A 7,221-nucleotide genomic window follows, 5' to 3' on the forward strand; every position below is an offset into this window, starting at 1 on the left:
TTTTTCAGTGTTGTTGCTTGGCTTTGGATCAAATTGTCATTCTTTGCCATGTACGCTTTCAACAAGTTCTCCAAACTATTTGATGCCTCAGCTTGATGTGGTTTTGGAGCTTGCTGATTAAACACTTGAGACTGGTTGGGTCTTTGCTGCAATGAGTTGTTGTTTAGTCTATTTCCTTTTTTGCTCCAAGAAAAGTTAGGATGATTATGCCATGAAGGATTGTAGAAGTTGGACTGGAGTCCTTGTCCACTCCTATCTTGATATTGGTTCCCCACATAGTACACTGACTCGGGATTTGATGGACAATTCTCAAAAGAATGACCTTCCCCATAGTACACACAGGAAACTACTTCAAACAGACTTGGTGGTTGAGCTGCAAAATTATTAGTACTATTAGCGGTTAACTATTTTAACATAGAGGAAATAGACGATACATGAACTGATAACAAAGTGAGAGAGTCAACTTCATGAACTCCGGCTATACGTCTTCCTGAAGCTGTTCGATTTGTTGGCCATCGATAGTTATTCCTCGCAATCCTCACAATGATCTCATAAGCCTCATTATAAGACTTAGAAAAAATTGCACCATTCACGGAAGCATCTACCATCAATCTTGTATGTGCATTGAGACCATTATAGAATATCTCCAATTGGATACAATGAGGAATCCCATAATGAGGACACTTACGAAGTAACTCTTTGAATCGTTCCCAAGCCTCATACAAAGACTCGTCATCAAGTTGCTGGAAAGTTGTGATCTCGTTCCTCAACTTAGCATTTTTGCTAGGTGGGAAATACTTAACCAAAAATCTCTCTGCTAATTATTGCCATGTAGATATGGAACTTGGTGGCAATGAATTGAGCCATGCTCGTGCTCGATCTCGCAACGAGTACAGAAACAACTTCAACCTCAGTGCGTCTTTAGTCACACCGGCTATCTTGAATGATCGAATGTGGAGATGTGGATCTTTTTTGGGCATACCACTAAATTTCCCCACCGTTTGTAGCATTTGAAACATCACTGGTTTCAATTCAAACTGGGTTGTCTCAATATCTGGCCTTCTAATTCATGGGTTTAACTTACTGAAAAGTGGCACATCATATTGCTTGATGCATCGATCCCTATCATTGGCAATGAGGATGGGATTTCGTACATAATCGGCTTCATTACCTTGGTCTTGATTATGATTTCCAAGGTCCATCTCGACTTGTCTTTGAGTTGTTCGTTCATGTCTTTTTTGCCTGACAGTTCGCTCAATTTTAGGGTCTACAGGGAGTAAATCGATGATTCAATCTATGCTCATAAACACTTGAGAAGAAATTCACAAAAATTAAAAAGAATAAGTTAGTGATGATAAAAATTAATCAAATTGAAAATAAATAATTTCACAAAAAAATGACTATGGCAACAGTTGACAATCCCCGGCAACGGCACCAAAAACTTGGAACCCTCGAGTTTGTGCAAGTGTACACAGTCGTTATCAAGTAATAAGTAAGTATCGAGTTATCGTCTCCACAGGTATTGTGCTTGTGCTAAGCCACTTAGCTTGTAAAATTATATTAACAATTTGAAAAAAGAAAAACACAATATAGTTGAAAAGTGGTGTCTCAATTAAATTAAATGCAATGATCCCTAATGCAAGTTTTCCTAAGTATGCAGACTATATGAATGAAATAGATTTTAGCAAAATTAAACACAATTTGCAACAATTATAACATAAATAAACTAGGCCAATTACTTTAATTAAACTTAATTTATTATCATCATACTTAATAATATTCGGAAAAACATTCCATGGAGACTCGATCTTTCATGAGTTTGGATACCAAATTAGGTCCTTTCGGAATCCTTTACTTAGTAAATACGCATTTTACTGATCCTTATTTACTAAGGGTTTCTTAGCATTCGTCTGAGGTAATAGGGACGTGTTAGGTTTGAAACAATTTAATCACACAAATCTAAAAACTATGTAGATAACAGAGCCTGGTTAGGGTTGTTATGCAACCTAAAATTTAATCGGGTTAGGATCTAAATTGAGCATGCACATTTCAATTATACGTCCATTAGCCGTCATCTGGTTAGGATCACTCGGCTAATTTAGGTGCATTCGAATCACATATGAACGAAATACAAACTTTATTTTAATTGAAAACATGATCGATTGAGGCACAAACATTATAAGCATGAATCAAATAAATATTATTTCATTAAAATAATCATCCTAGCTTAAATAAAATTAAGCTATCATTGTTGTAAACAATAACAAAGAACTCATAGCAAACATCTTTAAATCAAATTAAAGCAGAGAAAGATTAAACCCAATTCAGAGTGGCTGTCACCCAAGACTCTGACTGACGAGGCTCCTTCGCTCTTTTGCTTTGCTCCTTTGCTGATGACTTTCTAAGGTGATCAACCAAGGGCTCTTTAAGAGGCTAATTTGCTAAAATCCTTTATGCAAGGATGATGATAGTCGTGAGACCTAAGGGAGTTGAGAGAATTGAGAGAGGAGAGAATGATGAGAAGTGAGGGATGATGGGATGAGGGATGATTGAAGAATGAATGAGAGGGTTTTACTTATTGAGGAGAAGAGGATAGTTTACTAAAAATAAGGATGTTAATCCTTAGAAGAATCTCCCATGGTTGGTCGGCCATAAATCAAGCAAATCCAGCTGATTTTTCCTTGATTTTTGGTCAGTTTGGATGCCGTAACAATTCAGGACTGAGACTCGGTCAAGTGCAAATCTTCAGGTAAATCTCTAATTTCTTCAACTCGTCGAGCACCTTGTATAATTAAACCAAAAGTTTCTTTATAATCAGCCATGTGCAGCCGAAAATTAGGTTGACTTGGTCCTCACTTGGACGGTTTTGCAATTAGAAGAAAATCCTTAGACCTGTCAAAAATAGCGAATAGTTTAGAGGACCAATAAATTAATTTAACAACTTCAATTAATCAATTTATTTAATTAATTAAACATAATTTTTTACTAAAATATTTAAAATGAATTATTAAAATATAACATTATATTTTATTATTTAATTTAATCATTCATGGCCCACTTCATAGCTTAAAATATAATATACTTAAATTAATATAAAATAAGCCATTTTATGCATGAAAACTATATAATAAAACATAAAATCACATTTTAATAATTTTTATGTCCTAATTTCATATTTTCACATATTTCATTAATTTATTAAACAATTACTTGGTTTTAACAACAATTTTAAGTAAAAAGGTGATGAATTATATAGGAAAAATCCTATATATTTTTCCGTTTACACATACTCCTAACCAATCACTTGTATTTCTACAAGCTTAAGCACACAAAAGACAAGAAAAATCAAAAGAAAATGTAAAAATTTGAAGCAAATTTTTCTATGTTTGTAACACCCCTAACCCGTATCCGTCGCCTAAATAGGGTTATGGAGCATTACCATATAAACATAACATAAAAACATACATCTCATACATCAATATAAGCATAATATAAATCACTCAATCACATGTCTATCGTCCCTTATTCGAGCCTTCGAGGCCCTAAAAACACTTTAGAAACAATTCGGGACTAAATCGAAAACAATCAGAAATTTCATGAAAAAGTTAGAAAAATTTGAACCATAGGGGTCACACGGCCGTGTGGCCAGGCTGTATGCCTCACATGGTTGAGACACACGCCTGTGTCTCAGGCCATGTAACACTCAAAATAGGGGCACACAATCGTGTCCAAGCCCGTGTCCGTGCCCGTGTAACTTTCGAAGTTGGGTCACATGGCTAAGCCACACGCCTATGTACCAAGCCATGTAACTTTCGAAATGGCCTCACACGCCCATGTGTCAGGCCGCGTAACTACCTGACTTGTAAACCTTGAAACGTATAGGGGATACATGTTAGTGCATCAACTCATAGTTTACTTGAATCAACAGTAAGTCATCATACATGAACAACTTCATTTGAAATTATCATTTTCATGAACATAGGTATATTTTTATTAAGCAGGTCCTTTACAATCTTTTTCATAGTTTCATGACATAGTTTATTTGAAAACTTACTGTTCCTTACCATTTCATGCCAATTAAACCACTTAGAATAACGTCGGATACGCAGGAAAGCTCACACAAAGTGTGCTAAACATATAACCTTTCCTTTTCTTTTTCCTTTACATCATTGCTCATACGAGCCGTGAAATGGGCATGCTCACACAAACTGACGGTCAGAATGTAAGCTAGGCAATGCTGCTCACACAAGCTGTTGAGTATCCACAAAAAATGAAGGACCTCAGCCATCAGTAGTACATTTAAGACCAGTACCCAAAACATGGTAACCCTAATGACATGTCATTTGTATCCTACGAATTCCTAAGGTTCAACCAGAACTCGACATCCGTCAATTCATCATTGCCTCGTTACATTGGTATATTAATGGATTTAAATTAAAACAACATAATAAGCATTCAATTTAAACAACATTATACCGCGTATAGTTCATACGAACATGTTGACTAAATTGCAACAATGACTAAGTACAGAGGCTATTTGGTAATTTTCTCTTCTCCTCGATTTTCTACTCGTTCTTGATCATGAAAACCATGGTCGAACCTTGAGTATGTTTCCATGGAGGTTTGGTGATGCACAAAACAAATGAAGAAGAAAACATCATGTTTTCTTTTTTTTTTAACCTTATTACTTTATTTTAATAATAAAAAATAATATATAAACATATAAAATTAAAAGAATTTAAAGCTTAAATCGCCCACCATCTTAAGAGTGAGTAATTTATCCATTAAGGTTTGTTTCTTTAACCAATTAACACCTTTAAACTAATAGCGATTGACTTTTTCAACTATTACGATTTAGACCCTTTTGTTTAATTAACTATCTAAACATTAAAATTTCTTAACCAAACTTTAATACAACCTTAATAACATTCTGTAAATATTTATAAAAATATTTATGGCTCAGTTTATAGAAATCAGGTCCCGATACCTCATTTTCTAAAACTACTTTATTTTAGGGTTTTACCACCTAAACCTAATTGTTCATTTGAATAACATAAACTGTCAATTCAAAATTTATTTTAATACCATATTTGACTCGTACATTTTAAATAATAATATTTATGAACTTATTTGTCAAATTTGTGGCCCCGAAACCACTGTTTCTGATACCATTGAAGAACGGGCTGTTACAACACATCCGCCAGTTTGGAGATTCTTAGGGATTGTCCACTACATCGCGACTTTTTATTGTGATGTCACGAAAACGACTCTGTTTCGGCCCAAACTCCATCTTAAGGATGTTCGATCTAATTATAAACCTACAACAAGTAAAAGTTAAAATCAAAACTATGTTGTTAGTTAAGTATACAGTAATTTACAAATATTATGTAGTCATTCACAAATTTTAAGCTATAGTACCAGATTTATCCAGTAGTATTGTCAATTCACCCGTGGATGATTTTTTTATTCTATCAATATTGGTCCACTGTCTGTCTTGCTATTCCACCCTTGCTCATTTTTCCCATTCCTTGAACCTATTTATTCTTTCTGTATTCATAAAAGGAAACATTCCCTTGATTTGAGAATGCGAGAAATAGATAAGTTTTTGCAATGCTCTCTTAATTTTTGCCTACTTTCCTCGTATAGCTGATAGCCACACTTGAAGGTTTTAGTCTCACCATTAATTTTCATTGTCAACTCATTTTTCTCTAAATCAATGGTGGATCTAGAAGTGGCCAGGAAAGGTCTTCCTAGTAAGATTGGTATCTCACGATCTTCCTCAAAGTCAAGTACTACAAAATCGGCAGGAATAATAAAGCTTCGCACCTGGACTAACACATCTTCTAGTACCCCCTTCTAGTGTACTAAAACCTATCAGCCAATTGTAATGTTATTTGAGTTGCTTTAAGATTTCCTAACCCGAGTTTTTCAAAAATTAACAAGGGCATTAAAATAATGCTAGCTCTTAAATCGCATAGGGTTTTATTAAAGTGAATACTCCCTATTTCTATAGGAATGGTAAAACTGTCTGGGTCTTTCACTTTTCATAGTACTTGTCTAAAAATAATTACACTATAGGAAGCACTTAAATTAACCTGGTCTCCTACCTTGATTTTCTTATTCCTTGCCATCATCTCCTTTAAAGACTTGGCTTACTTGGAAACCTTATCAATTAACTCGATCAAGGGTAGGTAAACATTTAAGATTTTAAACAAATTCAAAAAAACTTATAAATTTATCCTCGTCCCTCTTTTTTCTTTCTTCTAATCTTGATGGAAGTGGGACGTTGGTGATTTCGACATCTTTAGATGCCTCTTTTCCAGTCTTAGTCGTTAGTGCATTCTCCTCATCTAGTTCAGCACCGTCTTCTACTTCTACGAAATTATCTTGGGGTTCATTAATATTATCCATATTTACCTTTGGGATAGTTATTTTTGGGCTATTCAGTACCTCACCTGATCGAAGTGTTATAGCTTCCACATGCTCTTTACCTTCCCTCCATGAATTATCTTATGTGTTACTGGGAACGCTTAAGTCAATTTATCTTTTGATATCACCCATCATGCTTATCAATTGATTCATTAGATCCTCAAGCTTATTCAATGTTCTTATTGAGTTGGTGCACCCAGACTGCACCTGCTTGACATCTGTTCTCATTGACTGCATCTCTCCCTCAATTCTTTTAAGGCGTTGACCACATGTCGTATGGTCACTTGGGTTGGCTCTGTCCTAAGGTTTCTACAAGTAAGGAGGTTGGTAATTAGTATTTTTAACTTGACTTGAATTGTTACCTCCTCATTGGTTTCCTCCCCATCTCAAGTTCGAGTGACCTCTCCAGCCAGGATTGTATATGCTTGAATAAGGGTTTCAACCCCTATTCCCAATGTAATTTATATCCTCAATAGGATTATTTATATAATGGAAGAGTGGCTTGTCTCCTCCATGCATAGACGATGTAGAAGCAAAATCAATACAGTTGAGTCTAACCACTAGTTGCTAATATTTATCATCCTCTTGAATAGCTTTGATCGTAGTGGGTTTCTAGCAATATGTGAACCGTTCAGTTGGCCACTGACAAGATTTTAATGCCATATTTTCAATAATTTCATACAAATCCTCATACATCCTATTCATAAGGGCCCCTACTGCTGCTCTGTCTAATCCAAATATTGTGTTTGCATCCAACCCATTATACATATTTGCAATCTTCTCCAATCAGGA

At 35.0% G+C, this 7,221-nt stretch overlaps 1 non-coding gene across 1 annotated transcript; it reads left to right on the plus strand.

Annotated features, from left to right (window-relative positions):
- The first annotated feature begins 666 nt into the window (after window positions 1–666).
- LOC121218089 (small nucleolar RNA R71) lies at window positions 667–773 on the plus strand. Its single transcript, XR_005914353.1, has one exon. It is a non-coding gene; the product is annotated as a small nucleolar RNA R71 (small nucleolar RNA).
- Window positions 774–7,221: the final 6,448 nt, after the last annotated feature.

The sequence above is a fragment of the Gossypium hirsutum genome, chromosome D05 (assembly GCF_007990345.1).
Source record: "Gossypium hirsutum isolate 1008001.06 chromosome D05, Gossypium_hirsutum_v2.1, whole genome shotgun sequence".
Classification (NCBI taxonomy): Eukaryota; Viridiplantae; Streptophyta; class Magnoliopsida; order Malvales; family Malvaceae; genus Gossypium; species Gossypium hirsutum.